The sequence below is a fragment of the Elephas maximus genome, chromosome 7 (assembly GCF_024166365.1).
Source record: "Elephas maximus indicus isolate mEleMax1 chromosome 7, mEleMax1 primary haplotype, whole genome shotgun sequence".
Classification (NCBI taxonomy): Eukaryota; Metazoa; Chordata; class Mammalia; order Proboscidea; family Elephantidae; genus Elephas; species Elephas maximus.
Window position 1 is genome coordinate 106,349,608 of NC_064825.1, and position 24,036 is coordinate 106,373,643.

At 36.3% G+C, this 24,036-nt stretch overlaps 2 pseudogenes; both read right to left on the reverse strand.

Annotated features, from left to right (window-relative positions):
* Nucleotides 1-241: 241 nt before the first annotated feature.
* LOC126080216 (olfactory receptor 1094-like) lies at nucleotides 242-1,224 on the reverse strand (annotated as a pseudogene).
* A 13,718-nt stretch (nucleotides 1,225-14,942) lies between these two features.
* Nucleotides 14,943-15,927, reverse strand: LOC126079857 (olfactory receptor 1094-like; annotated as a pseudogene).
* Nucleotides 15,928-24,036: the final 8,109 nt, after the last annotated feature.

Consider the following 24,036-nt stretch of genomic DNA (forward strand, 5'->3'; position numbering starts at 1 on the left):
GTCACATAAACGTACCAATGAATGTTTAATGTCGGTAAATTTGAAAATAATCCTATAGGCATATAGATGATACAACTGATCTGCACGTGTAAACTGCCTTTGAAGGTTGATTAATGCATTTTTGAAAAAATTCTAGAACAAGAAAAATATTCCCTTTTAAATAAAAGCAAGACATTTCCTCTAGATTCAAACCACAGAAATATGGACTGACACCCAACATTCTTTTCAGTTTCATAATGTGCTAAAAATGTGCTTTATTTATGAACCAATTCTTCTGAAACAATTTTTTCATTGCTTTTTTTACATCTTTGTTCCTCAAACTGTAGACGATGGGATTCACCATGTGAATCACAATGGTGTAAAATGTAGACACTATCATGTCATGGTCCAAAGCATAGCTGGAATTTGGCCTCACATACATGAAGAGGATTGTTCCATGGTAAATGGATACTCCAGTTAGGTGAGAGCCACAAGTTGAAAACACTTTTTGCCTCCCTTCAGCAGACTTCATCTTCAGAATGACCATAAAAATGAAACCATAAGAGAACAATACAATCAGGATATTGCACAACTCAAGAAAACCCACCAAGTAGAAGAGCAGAAGCTGGTTGATGTGAGTGTCAGAGCAGGAGATAGCAAGGAGTAGAGGGATATCACAAAAGACGTGTCTAATTTCATTGGATGCACAGAAGGAGAGGCTAAAAGTTGCTACGGTGTGTAAAGTAGCATTTAAAAAACCACCAACATATGAAGCAGTGATGAGTGGCACGTAGACTCTGGGTGACATGTTAACTAAATATGAAAGTGGCTTGTAGATTGCTACATAGCCATTGCCATTGCTGCCAAAAGAAAGGATTCTGTGGTCCCAAAAGTGACAAAGAGCAGCATCTGTGTTGCACATGCAGTAAATGAAATGGCTTTATTCTCTGCCAGGAAATTGACTAACATTTTTGGGGTGACAACTGAAGAATAACAGGCATCTAAGAAAGATAACACACTCAGAAAATAGTACATGGGGTTGTGGAGACGAGAGTCTACCATGACTAGTAAAACCAGTCCCAAATTTGCCACCAGAGCGAAAACATAGATTCCTAGAAATAGTACAAAGAGAAAGACTTGCAGCTCAAAATCATTCGTGAAGCCCAGCAATATAAACATGGTGACTTCAGTGACGTTCTTCAACTGAAACCTGTAGGGATCCAGTCCTGATGACGACACTGACATTTCAGTTGATACTGGAAAGTCATAAATGGCAATATCCTGATATCCTGTGAAAACAGAGTGGACTCAACTACATTCTCATCTTCTTTTTCTTTAGAATGGGGTAATAACATACTAGGCAGCAATGGGTTGTTTTTGTCAACTGCTTTTGAATTGGCTTGCAACTGAATTGGACTGAACCTTGCTTCCTGAAAGTGAAGAGGGCTTGAAGCACTTACTGGTGATCAAGGACCACAGCCTTCAGTATGGATTACACCTCAACTGGAGAAAAACAAAAATCCTCACGACTGGACCAATAAGCAACATCATGATAAAGGGAGAAAAGATTGAGGTTGTCAAAGTGGTTTGTAGATGGCTACGTTGCAACCCTACGCCATTGACACCAAGAGAAATGCACAAAGGGATCAGAGCATCGTGATATACAGAGTTTTTGTTGGCTAATTTTCAGAAGTTGATCACCAGGCCTTAGTTCCTAGGTCATCTTAATTTGCAAGCTTCACTGAAATCTATTCAGTATCATAGCAAAATGTAAGCTTCCACTGACTAATGGGAATCACATCTGGCATTCCAGCAGAGTAGGTGAGAATTCAACCACTGAACAACTTTTCTCCTCTAGAAGGGTGATAGGCAGTGACAATGTAGTTGGGCTCATGTGGATACAATTTACTGGATAAATATAAGAATGAAACAGTTTCAATCCTTAGTTAAACTTGTCATGTTAAAAGAAACAAACAAAAAACTTGCCAATTTATGTGGTTCTCAAAACTATAAAATCTTATATTTTTGAGAACCACATAAATTAGACCAATGAATAGAGAAATTTCAAAATCCAGAAACAATAGGATTGAAAGTACACACTGATACACTAGTCCAGAATTTGCTGCAGTGTTCATCAGCACCTTTCCTTAATGTCCTCGATTGTCAGATGAGAACAACAGCGCTAACCACATACAAGACTGGATTGAATTTAAATGAGGAAAACTATGTGAAAATGATTTAATTTTAAAATATTCTCAATTGGCTACAGAATAGGGTAATTTAGACTTACATTTCAAGTTGTCTTAGAAGGCAGCCTTCAAGAGACCAATCATTTTATGTGCTCTTTTCTCTTAATTATTCCATTCCATTGACATTTCTAGAACAGTGGTGAGCAGAGTATCAGGTGGTATTCTGGAGATAAATGCACCTTGTATGCAGAGAAAAACAGGATATTGATTCTTTTTTTATGTTTCTTTAAAAAAACAAACATATTATTAAGTTGTCCTTTTTACCTTTTCAGCTTATTATATCATTATTACTGTTTTTCAATGCTTACCTTAATGACAATTTTAAGATGTTCTCTATTCATAAGAAGCCCTGTTGGGTAGTGGTTAAGTGCTTGTCTGCTAACCTAGAGGTCAGAGGTTCAAATCTACCAACCACTCCTAAGAAGAAGGATGTGATGGCCTGCTTCTGCAAATATTACAGCCTACTCTGTCCTATGGGGTCATTATAGCGTCACTGTGAGTTGGAATCAACTCAACTGCAATGCATTTGGTATTTGTTTTTTTTCTCTGTTTGTATGCTCATTGGCCCTGCAAGTCCTTGGGTGGATTTGAGATTCATATTCCTGTCCAAAGAAACCATTTAATATGTTATTGTTGCTTATGGAGTCCTGCAATAAGTATGAAATAAATGTCACCCTAAATTACTAATGAAGATGTTTATTACAAGTTTTCCTAAAAGAATAAAAGCACTGTTTTTGCCACAAAGTAGTATTTGGTTATCATTTATTTATCTATTTCCTCTATGCCATGAAACCATTCCTCATTTAGTGGAGTACGAATAAAGAAAAGTACCTAAACAAACAACAACAATAACAACAACAAAAAGTAGAAGAAAGTATCCAAGAGGCACCTGTATATCAGTTGAAAGCCTCACTGATTAAAACACAATTAAATACGGAATTCACCTTATTTAGGAGTGAGATTTCAGGACTTTCATTTTTTCTTCATTGTGTCACAGACTGATGTGTTTTATCCCTTAGGTATTTGGCATCTGCATTTTCCAGCATTTAAGGGAGTGAAAATGACCATCCGTCACTTGGCCTTACTTTGGTGGCTTCTTTGTTGCTACAATGCTGGAAGCTGTGCCACGAGTATTTCAAATACCAACAGGATCACCTTTGATGGATGGGTTTGAGAGGAGCTTCCAGACTAAGACAGGCTAGGAAGAAAGGCCCAGAGACCTACTTACAAAAATTAGCTGATGAAAACCCTATGGATCCTAACAGAATACTGTCCAATATAATGCTAAAGATAAGCCACCAACTTTGGACCAAACCAAACCAAACGCATTGCCCTCTAGTGGATTCCAACTCATAACGACTTCATTGGACAGAGCAGAACTGCCCCACAGCTTTCCAAGGCTGTAACACGCTGGTGGTGTAGTGGTTAAGTTCTATGGCTGTTAACGAAAGGGTCAGCAGTTCAAATCTGCCAGGCGCTCCTTGGAAACTCTATGGAGCAGTTCTACTCTTTCCTATAGGGTCGCTATGAGTTGGTATTGACTCGAAGGCACTGGGTTTGGTTTTGGTCTAATCTTTATGGAAGCCGACTGCCCCACCTGACTCTGGCAGAGCAGCTGGTGAGTTGAAACTGATGACCTTTTGCTTAGCAGCTCTGTACATAACCTTTGCTCTATGGGAACTCTCCAGGGTTGGAAGACACTCAAAAAACACGTTGGCCACAGCAGTGGACTGGACCATACAAACAGTCATGAAGCCAGTGCAGGACCAGACAAGATTTTGTAATTTTGAAAATGGAGTTGCCATTAATTGGAACTGATTTGAGGGTAACTAACAATATCAATGAGAAGTGGAAAATTCTGTCACACGTAGAGTGGAACTTCACTCAGTGTTCTACAAATGATTTATATTCATCCTATGCCACTTGCTACAGTTTTATCTTATTCAGATGTCATTTTAAAAGAAAAGAACAAGCTAATTTGGAAGGAGAGGAAAGTACACGTCTTTGTTTTCCCTAAAATGTTTTCACAGATCCATGTGGGAGATTTTTCTAATACCTAGAATAAATATCTTCCTAAATGTTGGGATAAAAATGTTGGGATACAGAGCAAAAAATGGTGATTTGAGCATTAAAGAACTCTAGTATAAAAAAATAAATTAAATTGCTAGTTCTGTGTAAATTCAGGTATATTGTGTATAACTTTTGGGAATACCCACACAAATACCTTATTAGAATAACTTCTAATTGTATTTTAATAATTATATTAATAAGATAATTGAAAAAGGCATCATATAATTAGTATCTGTCAAATAATAAAATATGCATTAATGTATTCTTTGGAATTCACAAAAATTTCATTTCTGTTAAGAAAATCCTCCATCCTCTTTCTCTCTCTTTTTGTCTATCTCTCTCTTTCCCTTCCTCTCTTCTCTCTTTACCTTTCAAGAGCCCGTGGAAGACCGACAAAATATTTACTGAAGAGAGTCAGAAACAAAAGAGGAACGAGGTAGATGGGAAGAAGCACAGTGAAAGAAAATAAAAACTTGCACTGAAGTTTTGAATAATGGACAAATGATTAGTCTACTAAAGGAATCCATTACAAAATCTGTTAGATAGAAAACATGACTAACATACACAGGAAAAATGTCAGCTAGGTTGCAATTCTAACGGTCCTTTCACACACGAGTCTGAGATAAAACAGCAGTGGTAGAAGGTTAAGAACATTATATTTGGACTTGAAAAACCTCTATTAAAATCTCAGAAACAGCATCTAATGGCAGTGTGAGCTTGGAGACGTAATGTCATCCTCTGTACCAAAAAATAGGTAGGATTGACAAAATATTTCAGACACATCTTGTTCAACGACATGGACAAGGTATTCATGCAGACTGTTTATGTGAGACATTAAAATATTTTATTAAATAAAATTTTTGAATATATGTGAAAAATGCACACAGTTTAAATGTAACTTCTAAATTTTAATTATAAAAATAAAATAGAGTTACAAAATCACTCTTTTATCAAAACATTGAGCAATGACTGAACCCCAAACCAGAAGCTAAAGTATCTGCCTTATTCATGTTTGTTATATAATGCACACACACGCACCCTCAACACACACACACACAAAGTTGTCATTGAGTTGATTCCAACTTGCACCAACCCTACAGGACAGAGCAAAGCTGCCACATAGAGTTTCCTGGGCTGTAATCTTTACTGAAGCAGACCGCTTCATCTTTCCCCCATGGGGCAACTGGTGGGTTCAAACAACCAACCTTCTGGTTAGCAGTCAAGCGCTTAACCGCTGCACCACCAGGGATCTTTTATGACACTAAATGTGTATTAAAATACCGTTCTGATGGAGTTGCACTCAATGAACCCTAAGATCCTAATGCTGTAAAAGGATCATGAAAAAATGCATCTCTATTGGTGCATGCTGCCTTTGGGCTTGTCACTGAAATTTTAGTGTGTTTTGCTTAAATTCTCCTGATACTCTTGCTGATATAATTTTCAGTCACCCTTGATGGCTCTGATATTTCCTGTAGAGCGAGAATATCAGTTAAGAAAGAAATGATATTTTATACCATATCAGCTTCTATTAGAGCAATTCTCTACTTTGATCCAGGGAACCGGAAACTCGGCAGAGGACAAAGTATGGGCTTTAACTACCGCTTCCAAGTTTCTTCAAACAGGCACTTCTGTTAACAAAGCTTAAAGGAAATGAAAACTGGTGGTGTGTACAACTGGTTGATTTCACATTAACAGGAGACAGAGACTAGGAAGACAAAATCAAATACCCTGAAATATTTAACAAAACATGAACCCTCTAGAAGAGTAAAATAAGATTAATTCCTCAATTCTTATACACTCAGAAAATGTAAATTATGACATGTGAATGAGAACAACACTTCAAAGACTAAGGTTGAGAAAAAAGCTATGACACCAGCAACCATATATTAATAAGTGAATTGAAACCTAAAAAAAAAGAGGCAAAAAACCTGCTGCTGCTGTCAAGCCGATTCTGACTCATAGTGAACATATAGGACAGAGTAAAACTGTCCCATCGTGTTTCCAGGAGAATCTGGTGGTTTCAAACTGCTCATTTTTTGGTTAGCAGCCAAACTCTTAACCACTCTGCTACCGGGGCTCCAAATAGAACCTAGGGGTTTGGAACTTTGTGTACATTATCATATGTAATCTACAGAGCAAATGTATAACTAATTTAGTGTCCTTTTACGGATGAGAGAATTGAGGCCACCTAGTTTTTTTTTTTTTTTTTTTTAGACATATACTTTAAGCAAAGTCAAGCAGATAGTTACTAGTAGAGCGAGAATTCAGGCTCACATTTTTCTGATTCCATAATCTAAATATTTCCATTTGACCATTTTGCAATTCCATTATATCATGCCATAATTCTGAAATCAATGTTCCCTAGAAAAATGAAAAATAATATCTTCGCTTATTTAAATTCCTTTTTCTATATTCATCCAGTTTAAACAGACCATGAAATTAAAAAAAAAAAGTCTATAATGGCTTCATTAGTAAAATAAAATTAAAATTAATATTTAATTCTCCCAGAGAAAGCAATTATGATCCTAAAGTAGTACATACTCAAATGCAGGTTGAAATCTCATTTGCTCTTCATTTCATAACTTCCTTGATTTTTAAATATACCTTAATAACTGTACTGTTCCTATTCTGATCATCATCCATCAAGAAAATTAAGACAAATTTCTGATTTACACATCTATTGATCTAAATATGGAAGGAGTGCTTTCTGCTTTCTTTGCTATGTTCTCAGGAAGATGTGTGATACAATTTCTAATATAAGACCGAATTAACTAGAATCACCTCTTTCAGGTTTAAATTTTAAGTTGTATATTCTAGTGTGAGGTTCAAGGTTCTCATTTCTAAAATATTTTTCGGGTGATGAAAAACTTTTCCTCTTACCTGCGGAACTGAACCGTTCACTCAAAGTTCGCTATGACTATTATGTGTATGGATTTTTATATAAGTTTCTTAATGGCTTCTTGTAGGCCATAGGGAATTCTCAAGGAGAAAACACATTAACTCTCTTCTAGAAAAGAAAGCAACAAGATTTTTTTTTTCCTTTTTTCCTTTCAGTGAACAAGCAAATGGTTCTGGCACAATAAACTGCATGATAAAAATAGTAAAATGAATCATGTTGGCCTCTTAGAAAAGATGCCTCGATGGAAAAGCTTATAACATAAGATTGAAAATCTAATGCTGCAGAACTTTGTTCTTGCTCTGATGTTAATAACTATTGATATTGGGTTAAAAAATCAAATTCCCTAAAATTTAGTTTCTTTTTTCCGGTAGTATAACCTGTTTAATATTCTGTAAATATATATAGAGATAATATGAAGTAATAACATGTTAGAATTTATAATAGTTTAATAAAATTAACTATACTCCTCATCTTAGTTATAAGGTGCTAGGCATCAAATTGGTATGAGAGATAGATGTAAGCTCATTGAGAGTTTAGGCCAGGAGAGATGGGGCAATATATAGGCAACTCTATTGTTCTATGGGACAGAACACTAGAATACTAGAAGTATTGCAGAGTTAAAGGTCAAACTTTGAGTTGTACAGGGTCTTTTCCTGTCTTGAGAACTCTTTATACAAATATAAAGAGATATACCTAAGAAATCTAAGAATATACTTAATATGTTCTTAGAGAATTCTTGGAAACATTGTAAAAAACACATGGTTGTCTAGGCTCCATAGAAAAAGATGCTAAGTAGATAGTAAATGTTGGTCATGGAATCTGAGTTGAAAGAAAGAGGGAAAGAAAGGAAAGAAGGAAGACAGAAAGGAGGGAAGGAAGGTACACTGATACTGGTAGGCACCCAGTTGGGATCGATCAATGTATTAACTAAATGCAATCCCAAATTGACCTATAAATATAATGTAATTTTAATTCAAATAAAATATTTTTGCAGATCTTAACAAACTTATTCCACAATTCATACAGAAAAAGCAAAAGAAATAAAATAATAAAAATAATTTCAAAAAAGGAGAATAGCATTTGAAGATTTACCTAATCTAATTTTAGGACTTACCTTAAGCCAAAATAATCAAGACAGCGTGGTATTGGTTAAGAAATAGTGGCCTACATCAATGAAACAGAACACACATATATGGCCAACAGATTTTTGACAAAGATGCTAAAGAAAATCCATGGAGAAAGGGTATGCTTCTTTAAAAATGGTGCTGAAAGAACTGAACAGCCTTGTACCACAAAAAAGGGAATTGGTTAATTCTTTCACCGTTTTAAAAATTTGTCTCAGTATGAACCCCTCCCCCCAAAACATGGACAAATGACTTATCAGACAATTCACCAAAGAGGATATTCAAACGGCCAACAGCACATGAAAATAATGCCATTCACCATTAGAGAAATGCAAATCAAAACCATAATGAAATATCACCTCACCCCCATTAGAATGGCAATGATGAAAAAAATGAGAAACAAGTATTGATGAGGTTGTGGAGAATTTGAAACCTGCATTCATTGCAGCCGGGAATGTAAAATGCTGCAAACATTGTGTAAAGCAGTTTCAGGGTTCCTCAAAAAGTTGAACATAGAATTACCATATGACCTGTAATGCCAATCTTAGTTTTGCACCCAGAAGAAGTGAAGGCAGGAATACAAGCAGAAAATTGTACAGCAGTGCTGATTGCAGCACTTTTTATAATGCCCAAATGGTGGAAACAACGAAAATATCCCTCAACAGATGAACGGATAAACAAATGTGGTATATACGCACAATAGAACATTATACAGCTGTACAAAGAAATGAAGCTCTGATGCATCCAATATAGATGAACCTTGAAAACATTATGCTGAGTAAAATAAGTCAGCCACAAGAGGACAAATACTGAATGATCTCACTTATGTAAAAAAGTAAATATATGGACACCAAAGATTATTAATGGTACCAGAAGTGAGAGGGAGGGAAAAAGGGGCAGTTTTTGTATGGGGGGCATTGAGTTTATGTTAATGGTGGTGGAGTATTTTGGAAAAAACAATAATGGTTGCACAATATGAAAAATGTAATCAATGACATTGAATTGAAAATGTGGAGGTTGTATGGGCAAGTGTTTTGGTGGGTATATTTTCTGCACACACACATACACACAAAAAGACCCCTTGCACTGTGGACTTCTGTCCTCCAAAACTGTAAGATAATATTATATTGTTTAAAAAAAACTTTAAAAAGGCCTTTTGTCACAGATGTGCCCAGCGCAATGCACTGTTGATTTCTTGACTGCTGCATCTGTGGGCAGTGACAATTGATACAAATAACCATGTGTATTAAATTTGGTACCAGTAGAGTGGGGTGCTGCTCTAACAGATAACTAAAATCTGGAAGTGGTTTTGAATCTGTGAATGGGTAGAGGATGAAAGACTTTTAAATTGCCTGATAGTAAAAGCCTGGGTTGCCTTGAAGAGACTGTTGGTGGAATTACAGACAGACATCAGAGACAATTCTGATGGGGACTCAGAAGAAAGTGAGGAGAGCTGTCACACTGGAGGTGCAACAGATGGCAAGAGGCAGCAGCAGAGAATAACAGCAGCAGAGAGATGGTAGCAGCAGAACCAGGAGACCAGCACGAGACAGGCCTGGAGCTGACCCACGGAGCAAGAATGTTGAGTGTCTTCCAGCAGAAGTTACAGGCAGAGTGGGGTGCCTCCAGGCACTTATCGGTGGAGCTAAAGAGTTTTGGAACACTTGCCCCAGCAGGGCAGACTGGCAGCGAGGCCTAAGAAGTCAAAAACCAGGGAACCAGGATGAAGAAGTTGAAGAGACAAGAAACACAGGAAACAAGCACAGTTGCCATCCAGTGAGCCTGAGAGGCAGAACTGAAGCCCAGAGTAGATGGGCCTCCACCCAGAATCCCGAGAGTGCGGCCAATACGCAGAGTCTGGAGGGCAGGGTCTTTGCCTAAATGTCCTCAGAAAATAGATGATTATTTTCAAGCCTTGACAACTAATGTAATGTGTTCTGTCGACTTCCTTGGTATGTATTATCCCTTCTTTTCCATTAATTTCTTCCATTTGTAATGGAAATATCTAGTTTCTGCCTGTTCCACCATTGTAGTTAGAAGCAGATAACTTGTATTCTAGATTTCACAGATGAAGAGGAAGTTTTGGATGTTGGACTTTGAATTTTAAGACTTTTGCTGTGATATGATGGGGGTGAATGTGTTTTACATGTGCAAGGGTACGAGCTTTGGGGAGCCAAATGGTGGAACGGACTGAATTATGTTCCCCCAAAATGTTTGCCAAATTGGCAAGGTTATGGGTACCAGTATTGTGTGACTGTCCATCATTTTGTCATCTGATGTGATTTTCCTTTGATCTCTAAGTCCTACCTTTATGTTGTTATGAGGCAGGATTATAAGCAGTTATGTTAGTGAGGCAGAATTCAATCCACAAGGTGAGGTTTTATCCTGAGTCAATCTCGTTTGAGATATAAAAGGGGGATGGACTTCCCAGAGATTTAGAATTGTTCTAGGCTCATTTTCATTTTGCACTATTTATTTATTTACATTTTCATCCAGTTCAAAATATATTGTATTTTCCTGTGTGATGTCCTCCTTGACTGATGGTTTATTTAGAAGTATGCTGTTTGCATAGCTATTTCTACCATCCAGCGCCAAATTATAAAATACATGTTTCTATTTATTTTTTCAATTACTGAGAGAGGAATGTGTAAATCTCTAATTATAATTCTATATTTGTATACTAATTTCAATTCTAATAATGTTTGCTTCATGCATTTTGAAATTTTATTTTAGACATATACACTTTTCAAATTGTTAAGTCTTATTGATGAATTCAGCTCTTTATCATGATGTAACTGATCCCTTTATCCCTTGTAATATTCCTCTGTTTGGTCTACTTCGCTAGTCTAACCAGAGTGATATCTACCTGGAATTTTAGTTCTCATCCTTGAAAATGGTATAAAACCTCAGAATCAGTATGTTGTTGTTGTTAGGTGCCATCGAGTCAGTTCCGACTCATAGTGACCCTATGCACAACAGAACGAAACACTGCCGGGTCCTGCGCCATCCTTACAATCGTTGTTATGCTTGAGCTCATTGTTGCTGCCACTGTGCCAATCCACCTCATTGAGGGTTTTCCTCTTTTCTGCTGACCCTGTACTCTGCCAAGCATGATGTCCTTCTCCAGGGACTCATCCCTCCTGACAACATGTCCGAAGTATGTAAGACACAGTCTCGCCATCCTTGTTTCTAAGGAGCCTTCTGGCTGTACTTCTTCCAAGACAGATTTGTTCGTTCTTTTGGCAGTCCGTGGTATATTCAATATTCTTCGCCGACACCGCAATTCAAAGGCGTCAACTCTTCTTCGGTCTTCCTTATTCATTGCCCTGATTTCACACGCATATGATGCGATCAAAAATATCATAGCTTGGGTCAGGCACACCTTAGTCTTCAGGGTGACATCTTTGCTCTTCAACACTTTGAAGAGGTCCTTTGCAGCAGATTTGCCCAATGCAATGCGTCTTTTGATTTCTTGACTACTGCTTCCATGGCTGTTGATTGTGAATCCAAGTAAAATGAAATTCTTGACAACTTCAATCTTTTCAATCTCAGTATAGGTATGCCAAAATAAATAAAAAACCTTACTGCCTTGGAGATGATTCTGACGGATAGCTACCCTGTAGGACAGAGCAGAACTGTCCCATAGGGTTTCCAAGGCTCAAAACCTTTACAGAAGCAGGCTCTTGCATGTTTTTCCCAAAGAGCAGCTCTGGCTTCTAACCACTGAAGTTTCATTTAGCAGCCTGGTGCTTAACCTCTGTGCTACATGGCTTCCTTTCAGTATAGGTATAATTGACCTAATTTACTCCACTTTTACAATCTTCTTTTAATATCTTCGGTTTAATGATCACTCAGGCTCATGACCTGCAGCTTCCACATGTTTCAACCAAACCAATCACTAGTTAAATCCTATGGAAACCACACCTCCAACACTCCTTGCATTCATTCCTTCATCATTGACTTAATGAAGGCCTTCAATACTTCATATGGTGTTGTCTAAAGGCCAAATAATGCAGTTGATAAAGGAAAAAGATTGGCATGTTCTTTTATTCTACATACCAAAATGTCTAAAAGTGAGGCCTTTGTATCCAGGAAGCTTAAATGAGAATATAGTTATCACTCTTAAGAACTATGTGGTTTTGAGCAAACTTATGTACCTCTGTTTCCTCAATAAGAGATAATTGTAGAACCACTCACAGGAGAAGGTATGATGATTACATAACTTAATACGTAAAAGGCACTTATGTAATTGTTCAGTGCCTAATCAGCTGCGTATGAGCTCTAACCATTGCTATTAGCTGTTACTCATTCATTGACTTACCATTCATTTAATAAATATCTATAGTATTATGTTCCGAGTACCATGTTATGCCCTGAGGATCAGTAGTGAGGACAGACACAATGACTGCCTTTATGCAATTTACAGTATCAGCATACTGTTAGATCTACATAAAACCAAACCCACTGCTGTCTAGTCAATTCCAACTCATAGCCACCCTACAGGACACAGTAATGTCACCTCATAGAGTTTCCATGGCTATAATCTTTGAGGAAGCTGACTACTACATTTTTTTCCTATCGACTGGTTGGTAGGCACAAACCTCAGACCTTTTGGTTAGCAGCTAAGGGCTTTAACCACTGCAGCACCAGGGTTCCTTAATACCTATATAGGAACTAAATATTCAAAACAATGAATATTAGTTTCAATATTTATTTTATGTAATATTGACCAATGTGTTAACTTATATTAAATGAATAAATAAAAGGGGTCCATGGGGACAGGAAGGTCAAACAATTATTTCTTAATGGAAAGATGCTTGAGGTAATTTATAAAGAATAAAACTATTTAACTTGAGACTTAAGTATACCATTTTTCCATGTTGACTTGAACAAATAAAAAATCATTGAAGACTGTTTTATCTCAAAATTTGGTTTCTACTTTATTAAGAGAAAAATAGGAGACAGTATGGGAATTTCCAAACAGGTTCATTTGACATGAATTCTTGTCTAATTTGATGGCTGGATTATTAACCAAATATTTTTAGGCACAATTGGGTGCAACCTTATTCCTTCAGTTCATCTCTTCCTTTCCCATAAGATTATGTTGTTTCTTTTTTTCACTTGGAAGACTGGTAACAAAGGAGACAACCTTGACTGAATCCTTTCCTTTACAACTTTGAAACCCTGATTTGAATAATAGAAGCTTCAAATATGATCTATGAATGCTGCAAAAATTCTGAGTTTTGTAAAAGTCACCTATTTAGGAGTACTTTTGAAGCAGGCTATTCCTATCTTCTAGAGAGACCATCTGAATAGATCATAATCAGAAAGGATTTTTTGTTACTAGGGCTTCAAATCATATAATTTTTAAAAGATAAAATGCCTATATTGCATCTGTGAAAATTAGTACTTTTTTAAAGGAATTTTGAGCATATATTTAAACCTCACTCTGATGTCAAATATCCCTTCTTCCAACAGAAATGTATTAGTTTTCTTTGCATATTTGATCAGAAGAGATTAGAAATTGAGGCTCTGAAACTTACTAGTGTGCTTTTCAAACTCATAATTAAGAACTGGCTTTTACAGGAACATTGTTTTGATTGCTAGTTTCTGATAATTTCATTGTGGTTGGGTCACAAGATAACCACCACTGATAGGAAGAAAATAGGTTTTATTGAGCGAAACATACTTTTTACTCTTAATGACTTGTAAAATAAACAAACATTGAAGTAAAAGCAAATAATTCAGTAAGGAGTTAGCATAAACAGGAGAGACTTGGGGTGATGTAGACCATTTTTTTCCTTCTCTGGGCCATATTCATTGGTGTAAAGTTTCATTCGTAATGACCAATGTAGAGTTTTTCTTCATAGTTAGAGAACAAAGGTAGAATTAGGAAATGAACTAGAATTATTAAAGGATTTCTGAATGGTGAAATAATTTTTCTGATTTTGGAGCAAACACATATAGTAGCCAATTGTAGCTTATTCTCTAAGCTTTATGTTTGTTTTTACTGAACCTTAAGTATACTCTCATTAAGTATACTCTCTGGTCTCTTAGTAGTTTCAGAAAGAGTCTAATAAATTTCTGTGATTGGACAATGGCAAAAAAAAAAAAAACAAACTAATAGTGGAATCAATGTTTATGGTGTTCAGTGAAGCAGTGCAGAAGGCATATCCAGAGGCCGAGATGGATCTGAGTGTATGACAGCATAAGGGGCTAGTAATCTTTGGGAGGTCCATCACAGGGATTTCGGAACGGGAAATTAACTTCCAAATGTTTGCTGAAGACGTACTATAAACAATGTGAGAATATGTGAAGCTATAGAGTTCTCAGGACATCATCATTATAGTAAGAGAAAGAGGAAGTTAAATACTAATCATAGTAATATAACCTGTCACTGAATGTTTAATATGGGTGCATTTGAATGTAATCCCATAAGTATGTATATGATACAACTTACCTGCACTTGTAAAGCTCTGCCTTGGAAGGTTGATTAATGCTTCATTTGGAAATATTCTAGGAGAAAAAAGTACTTTAAACTAAAAGCAAGGCACTTTCTTCTCTAGATTCAAATCTTAGAACTATGGACTGACACCCAACATTCTTTTCAGTATTACAATGCTAAAAATGTACTTTATTTATGAACCAATTTCTCTCAAACATTTTTTCATTGCTTCTTTTACATCTTTGTTCCTCAAACTGTAGATAAAGGGATTCAGCATGGGAATCACAATGGTGTAGAATACAGACACTATCATGTCATGGTCCAAAGCATAGCTGGAACTTGGCCTCACATACACGAAGAGGATTGTTCCATGGTAAATTGACACTCCAGTTAAGTGAGAGCCACAGGTTGAAAACACTTTTCGCCTCCCTTCAGCAGAATGCACCTTCAGAATGACCATTAAAATGAAACCATAAGAGTTCAAGACAATCAGGATGGTGAATATTTCAACTGAACATACCGCGTAGAAGAGTAGAAGCTGGTTGATGTGAGTGTCAGAACAGGAGATAGCAAGGAGTGGAGGGGTATCACAAAAGACATATCTAATTTCATTGGATGCACAGAAGGACAGGCTAAAAGTTGCCACTGTGTGTAAAGTAGCATGTGAAACACCACAAACATAGGAAGCAATGATGAGTGGCACATAGACTCTGGATGACAAGTTAACTGAATACAGAAGTGGGTTATAGATAGCTACGTAGCAACCACATGCCATTGCCGCCAAGAGAAATGATTCTGTGGTCCCAAAAGTGACAAAGACCAGCATCTGTGTCGCACATCCAAGGAATGAATGGTTTTATTTTCTGCCAGGAAATTGACCAACATTTTTGGGGTGACAACTGAAGAATAGCAGGCATCCAAGAATGATAATGCACTCAGAAAATAGTACATGGGATTGTGGAGTCGGGAATCTATCATGACTAATAAAACCAGTCCCAAATTTCCCACCAGAGTAAAAATATAGATTGCAAGAAATAGTAAAAAGAGATAGACTTCCAGCTCAAAGTTGTCTGTAAAACCCCGCAATATAAACATGGTGACTTCAGTGGTGTTCTTCAACCGAATCCTGTGTGCATCCAGTCCTGATGGCAACACTGACATTTTAGTTGATATTTATGGGTCCTAAACGCAGTTGGACTCTCGGCGTGGTACAAATGATAAATGTACTTGCTGCTAACTCAAAGTTTGGTGGTTCAGCTCCATCCAGAGGCACGTCAGAAGAAAGGACTGATAATCTACTACCAAAAATGAGTCTTGAAAACCCTACAGAGCACAGTTCTAATCTGACACCCTCAGGATTGCTTTGAGTTGGAAAGGACTAGATGACAACTCACAAATGCAATATCCTGTGAAACAGAGTGCATTCAGTTCCATCTTCATGTTTGTTTCTTAGAAGTACGTGATAATATCCTAGACAGTGATGGAAGAGGCAGTGACTGGCTGGGCCCATCTGGATGTAATTTCCTGTTTAAATAAAATAAATAAATGGCTTCTTACATTTGTTGGCTGAGCTTCTCATGTTAACAGCAAACAAGCAAACAAACCTGCTAATTTATGTGGTTCTCAAATTGCCATATTTTAAAATTGACAAGGAAGAATGAGTAGAGGGATTTTTAAATCCAAACACTTTTTCCATGTAAGTAAACCCTAGAGTACTCAAATTAGCTACAGTGTTTATGAATGCCTTTCCTTAACACCCACTGGGATAAAATGAGAACAACACCATGTATCTCACAATACTGGATTAAATTTAAATGAGAAAAAACTTATTAAAATTATTTAATTTTAAAATGTTCTCATATGACTAGAAAATCGATGAAGTTAGACTATCCTTTCAAGTTGTCTTAACAGACACCTTTTTCTATGTAAATCCATGAAGTTCATATACAACTTTGAGAACACACATGCATATATCTTATAATATTTTAATTGTGTTTGAATGGTTATAATAGTAGTTAATAAAGTCATGAAATAATAGATAAATATATATTCATATATTTTGGGGACATCACAAAAATACATTTATATTTTAAAAATCCCCTATCCTCTTTCTCTCTCTCTCTCTCCCTCTGCACTTTTCCCATCTTTCTCTTTCAAGAATCCATGGAACACAAACAAAATATTTACTGGTGAGAGACAGGAATAAAATAGAAATCAGGTAGAATGGAAGAAGCACAGTGAAGGGAAATTAAAAATATGCAACCAAATTTTGAAAAAAAAAAATGCCAGTACGTTGTCTGCTAAAGAAATTCCTTGCAAAATCAACTGCAAAATAAAGCTTGACTAACAGAAACAGAAGAAATGTCAGCTAGCCTGTGATTCTAACCATCACTTCACTGATGGCTCTGACACAAGACAGCAATGGTGGAAAGTTAAGAGCACTGTATTTAGACTCAAAAACTTTTACTAAAATCTCAGAAATAGCATCCAGTGCCAGTGTCAGCTGGGAAAATAAAGCCATCATTCTCCCTTCCTGTATGAAAGAATGGGTAAGTTCAACAAAATGATTCAGATATATGCTGATAAACTACATGAAAGTGGTACTCATGCAGAGTGCTTATTCGTGAAACATATTAATATAATTTTTTAATTTAATTGTTTTTATTATATATAAAAAGCACATACTACTTAAATAAGCCTTCCACATTTTATCTAAAAAAAAAAAAAAATAGGGAATTCTAAAATTAATTTTTTTTGTCAAACCTTTGAGAAATGAATGAAGCCCAAACCAGAACCTGAAGTGTTTTTGTTATACTTGTTTGTTATATGACCTAAGTAGGTATTGAAATATCAATTTATTGAAATTAAGCTCAACAAATCCTAATATTCTATGATGTAAAAAACCAAAAAAAAAAAAAAAAAAACTTTTGCCATCAAGTAGATTCCGACCCACAGTAACCCTATAGGACAAAGTACAACTGTCCCACAGAGCTTCCAAGGAGTGGCTGGTGGATTCAAACTGCTAAACGTTTGGTTAACTGCCGTAGTACTTAACCACTGTGTCATCAGGACTCCATATTTTGTAATCTGTAAAGGATTGTAAAAATGTGTCTCCATCACTGCGTTCTGCCTTTGGGCTTGTCAGTGAAATAATAGTGTCTTTTGCTTAAATTCTCTGGATACTGTTTGTGATTTAATTTTGGGACACCCGTGATGGTCTGATCTTGTCTGTAGAGCAAGAAAGTGATTTAAGAATGAAAGTATGGTTTATACCAAGTCAGGTTCTACTAGAGTAATTATCTACTTCACTATAGGGAACGGAGACTCGACAGAGGAAAAAGTATGAGTTTTATCTACTTCCCCCCAAAATTCTTCAAAGAGGCATTTCCGTTAGCTAATCTTTTAAGAAGTCAGAACTGTTGGCGTTTAAGTCAAAGTCCATGGGTGGTGCAAAAGGTTGGGACACTAGGCTGCTAACCAAAATTTTGGAGATTAGAATCCACTCGGAGGGACCTCAGAAGAAAGACCAACCATCTACTTCTGAAAAATCAGCTACTGAAAACCTTACAGAGCACAGTTCTACTCTCACACACATGGCGTTGCCATGAGTCAGAGTCAACAAGATGACAAATGGTCAGTTGTATTTATGACTAGCTGATTTCACTCAAAGAGGCTGTAGTGGCAAGGAACACAAAAACATAGATTCTGAATTTTTTTAAAACAAAACATGTTCCATCTGGAAGACTAAAAAAAATCAGTTCCTCAACTCTCTCAGAGTTGCAAAGTCAGAAAACATAAAGTACCAGATGTCAATGAGAAAAACACTACAAACACTAGGCTTGAGAAGAAAGAAAGCTATGACAGCAGCTACCACGTATTATTAAGTGGGTTCAAGGGGTTAGGAATTTTGTGTACATTCTGTACATAATCTACAGAGCACCCTGAAAACTAAATAGTTTAGCATTCTTTTACAGATGAGAGAAAGAACTGAGGTCCAGCTAGATATAAAACTTGACCAAGGTCACACAGATAGTTACTAGCTGTCTTAGTCATCTAGTGCTGCTTATAACAGAAATACCACAGGTAGAGGGCTTTAACGAAGAGAAATTTATTTCCTCGTGGTAAAGTAGGGTAAAAGTCCGAATTCAGGGCAATGGCTCCAAGGGTAGGCTTTCTGTCTCTGTTGGCTCTGGAGGAAGGTCTTTGTCCTCAATCTTCCCCTGGTCTAGGAGTTTTCAAGCCAGGGACCCTGGGGGTCCAAAGGATGCACTCTGCTCCCAATACTGCTTTCTTGGTGGTATGAGATCCCCAAATCTCTGCTTGCTTTGCCTCTTATGTCTTGTAAGGCAAAATGTGGTGCAGACCAAACCCCAGGGAAGCTCTCTTTACATTGGATCAAGGACGTGACCTGAGCAAGAGTGTTACATCCCACCCTAATCCTTTTAACCACAGTCAGGGATTATGATTTATAACACACAGGAAAAGCACAAAATGGATGACAACCACACATGGCCTAACCAAGTAGACACACATTTTGGGGGGACACAAATCAAACCATTACACTAGCAAAGCAAGGATTCATCCCAGATTTCTTTGATTCCACAGTCTAAACTATTTCTGCTTGATCATATTGTAATTCCATTGTGCCATGTTATTATTCTGGAGCCACCAGCCTCTAGAAATAATGTAAAATAACATCCTCACATATTTGAGTTATTTTTTAAAGTCATCCAGCTTAAATAGGCCATGAAATTATTAAACTATATATACACATAAATATATATATATTGAAAATGGCTTGTAGAGAAAAATAAGTTTTAAAATAATTTATGTCCCTCAGTGAGAGAATATATATGTATATGCATATGTGTGTGTGTATATATATATATATATATATATATATATACACATATATATATCTCATACCAAAGTAGCATATAACCAAATGCTGGTCGAAAGCTAATTTTCTCTCTCTTTAATAATTTCTCTGATTTTTAAATTTGTTGTTTTTAGGTGCCATTGAGTGGGTTCTGACTCATTGTGACCTACTATGCAACAGAACGAAAAACTACCCAGTCCTGCACCATTCTCACAATCTCTTTTTTTTTTTTTAAAGAAAATATAGCCTTAATTCTACTACTCCTATTCTGATTATCATCCATAAAGCAAATTTCTGATTTAAACCTCTATTGACCTAAATATGTAGGGAGTGCTTTCTGTTTTCTTTGCTATGTTCTTCGGAAACATTCAATTTTTAATACAAGTCTGAATTAACCAGAATCACCTAAAACAAATTTACTTTTAAAACTAGGCGTATACTCTAGTTGGAGATTAAAGGCTCAATCTTCTAAAATATTTTGTAAGTGATAAAATTTTTTCCTCTTACCTGTGGAACTGAATTTCTCACTCAATTAAAGTATGCCGTGATTGTGTTTGGATTTTTATACCAGTTTCTTGAGCTCTTCTTTTAGCCCATAGGGGATTAACCAAGGAGAGAGAATGCTAACTCTCTTTGGACATAAAAATAACAAGCTATTTTTTTTTTTTTCCTGCAATAACAAGAGAATGGCTCTGTAACAACGAAATACTTGATAAAAATGATTAAATGAATTTCTTGGGCCTCTGGAGAACTGATCCCTTAGCAGAAAAGTTTATGGCATAGGACTGGAAAATAAATCCAGTGACACAGGACATAGCCTTAGCTCCGATGCTAATCAACTATGTGTCATTGGTTAATAAATTAAACTTCCTGTAATCCAGTTTCTTCCTTCTTGGGAATATAGTCTGCTTAATTCTCTCAAAATCTTGTAAACCTATGTATTATTAAATAATACAAAACCATAACATATGTCAGACTTTGTTCAATACAAATAATTTCTCATCTGAATTATATGTGGGGCAGTTCTACTCTGTCCTATAGGGGCGCTATGAGTTGGAATCGATTCGACGGCACTGGGTTGTCTGGGTTAGATTTTTTGTTCTATGAGTGATACATATAAGCTCAGCGAAAGCTTAATACAAGAGATAAAACATTAATACACATGTTTATACAATAAACAAATGGATAGAAAGCTATAAAATGAGAGACAAGGTTTTATACAAATAGCTGTTAATATTCTAAGTGGTAGAATGTTAGAATATCAGATATTGGCCAGAATGAAAGGTCAAATTTTTGAGATGTGTAGGGTCTTTTCTTGTCTTTGAAATCTCGGATACTAATCTATAGATCAGAAGCAATGTTGTGCGGAATCTAGTCATGGTGGGTTTAGGGATTCTGTACTTCCATGTATAGTGTTTTTGGCAGAAGTACTGTGTATAGGAAAAGCAAACCCATATTCAAACTATGTATCTAGTCCAGTAAGGAAAACACTGTCTTTTCCATGATGGGAGCTGTCCAATGTAATCAATAGGCCATCAGGTAGCTAGCTGGCTCAATGGGATGGCATCATTTAGATACTCAATGTTGGTTTCTGCTGCTTGTAGATTGTCCTCTCAACAGTAGCCCTAGGCAGTTTGACTTGGATGTGTGAAAGTTCTTGTCACTGAACTCTTGTATTACATCCATGACTGCAGCCATGAACACTCGGTCCATGAGCCCATTGGGAAATGACAGGAGTGGCTGGGGAAAGAAGCTGAAGGGTGTCCACAGAACAGGTCATCCTATTAACTTCACTACTAAAACCCTCCTTTCCTGAGGTCACTCAGTGGTGAGTATTCACAGGGAACAAAAATATCTTCACATTTTTTTGCCAATTCAGAAGAGATATCCACATTTCTCTTCCCTATTTTTTTTACCAATTTTCCAATTATGTTCCTTCCAAAACCCTGATCATGCAACCAAATCATTGGCCACATATCAATTGCAACACTGTCCATTTTTTTTTTATAAGCAAAAAAAAAAACCCTGGTTCCTATAAGTGGTGAATATTTCTGTGTTTGTATTAAAAATCAATAACCCTGACTTTAAAAACAGCTAAAACATAAATTAATCTTCTCTTCAGAGCAGGAGTTACTTTCACAGAGTAGACAGTGGCAAGAGGATAGCATGAGAGAGGCTTTGCAGGTACTGAGTCCCATAGATCTATAGGTCTTATCTTCCTAAGTGATACTTTGCACTTTAGAAAGTATATGTTGCTGTAACCGTCCTTTCTGAAACCTCCGTCTTGTAGAATGCCCCCTCCCTTATTTGAAACTTTCCTTCCCAGTCTCCCTGCTCAACTTAAATTCTCCTCTCAGGCATTTTTCCTCCCAGTGAAGCCTTGTCTTTTTGGAAGAAAGTGCGTAATGCTTATTTCTGAGATCTTCAATGACCCAGAGCACCATCTGAGTCTCCCAAGATCCTCTTGTGATTCCTTGCTGTGGGTTTAGGTGAGGAGAGAGGAGTAGTCATCAACCTGCAAGTGGAAGCCAGAAGGTTTTTCCCATTTTTCCTGGTTGATATTGCTGAGATTTCCATACAGCAAATTGCTCTCTCCTTTCTGAGGCTGGTTATGAAGTTTGCAGGGTTAATACTAGGTCTTGTTAATACTTCTCTTTGCCATTTACACTGTACCTGCTGCCATGGGAGCCTTGATGCCTTAAAATACTTATGCTGGGGTTAATGGAGGCCTTTTGTGGTTTAATTTTGTCAAAATCATCCTTTTTGTTCTTTCACTTTCCTCTTTGCTTGTGCTTGTTTGTTGTTTGTAGGAGACTTTTTAAGGAAGTGCTTTAGGGGAGATTCATAGTTAACTAATAAAAAATTTCTTTAATTACCTTCTGCTTACAAAAATTTATTTTTAGTATTTTAATTTTTTTGGCTCTTTCATAATAAAGAGTTTACTGAAATGCCATAAGCTCTATTTTCTATGCACCCTTTAAATGTGAAAATTGACAAGAATTCTCAAAGTCATGTTGCATCACTTCATTCAGATTTTGTTTCCTGTGTCACCTCATCATAGAGGTTCATACCACACCCTCTGTAAAATATATCTGATCCCCTCAATGCCTTACTTTATCCCTTGTCTTGGCTTTGCTTCTCTTTAGACTGGTTATTACATCTGCTATTGTTTATTTGTTGTTTCCTTGCCACATAGTAATGTCTCAAAAAGACTTTTGAATAAACACATGAAAGGTTATTCAAGTTATGCCAGACTTCAAGTTTCACAAGATCTGTTGCTCTCAACCTGGCTTCCCATTAGAAGCATCTGGAAAACTGTAGAAAATTACACATGCTGTTGGTCCTTGCTTGTCTATCAGTGTTACACTTTTTTTAGGTCCTACTCATGGGCACATGTGAGTATGCATGTGCATATGAGCATGGGTTTAGTGTGTGCTTGAATGTGTGTGTGATACAATAATGAAAGAAATTATGAGTTTTTAATAAGAAATTTCTTTGATTTCCTTCTGCTTCCTTTTTCTTGGATTCATCTTTTTTTATAGTATTTTTTGTTTTGTTTTGTTTTGTTTACTCTTTCACTATAAAGGATTTACACAAATGTCGTAATCTCTATTGTCTGTGCTATTACTATTTCATCTGAGAAAACTACAGATTAGAATTTGTCATTCAGGATTCACAAAATACATGACTTATAAGGTACTCCAGGTCATTAAACATTTGATACCTTCTTCAATAGCAGTGTTTTTGTTTGTTTGTTTGCTTTCTCTATAAAGCTAGACATTTTTGTGCATTTCTTATCACTTGACTGAGACGCCTTTAAAGAAACTCAAAATCTATGCCTTGTTTACTTCAAACACATTTTAATTTCAGCAATGTAGAAATATCATGAATATGGATGTCTGTAAACCCTTGCGCTATATTCTGGAATTGATATATCACAGTTTTACTTATTATACTTTACTATATTTACAGGTTTTTTGCAATATAAAATGGGTTGTATTGCCAGTATGAGGGTCTCAGAGAAGCTAAGTGCTCACCCAGCATCAGAGCTATGATATAAGATTATGTCTAATATCTGACAATTTATTATCTAATGTTAAAACATAATTTTCCCCTAAGCCATCATTTTAAATCAGACTCCAAAAAACTTTATTTAGTCAACAAAAGTCAAGATTTGGTATATTACTCAAGAACTATTTACTTCCTTATCATTGAGTAAATCATTACGTTGGTATTTTGAGCCAAAAGATAATTGGGGAATATTCCCCTCTGGGAATCTCCTGTGGGTTTCATTAACAGCTGAGTAAGTGAATATAAAAGATTTAAATAAAACATGTTCATGATATATCTAAACCTGCACTTGCTATTCTTCAGGTAAGAGAACATATCAG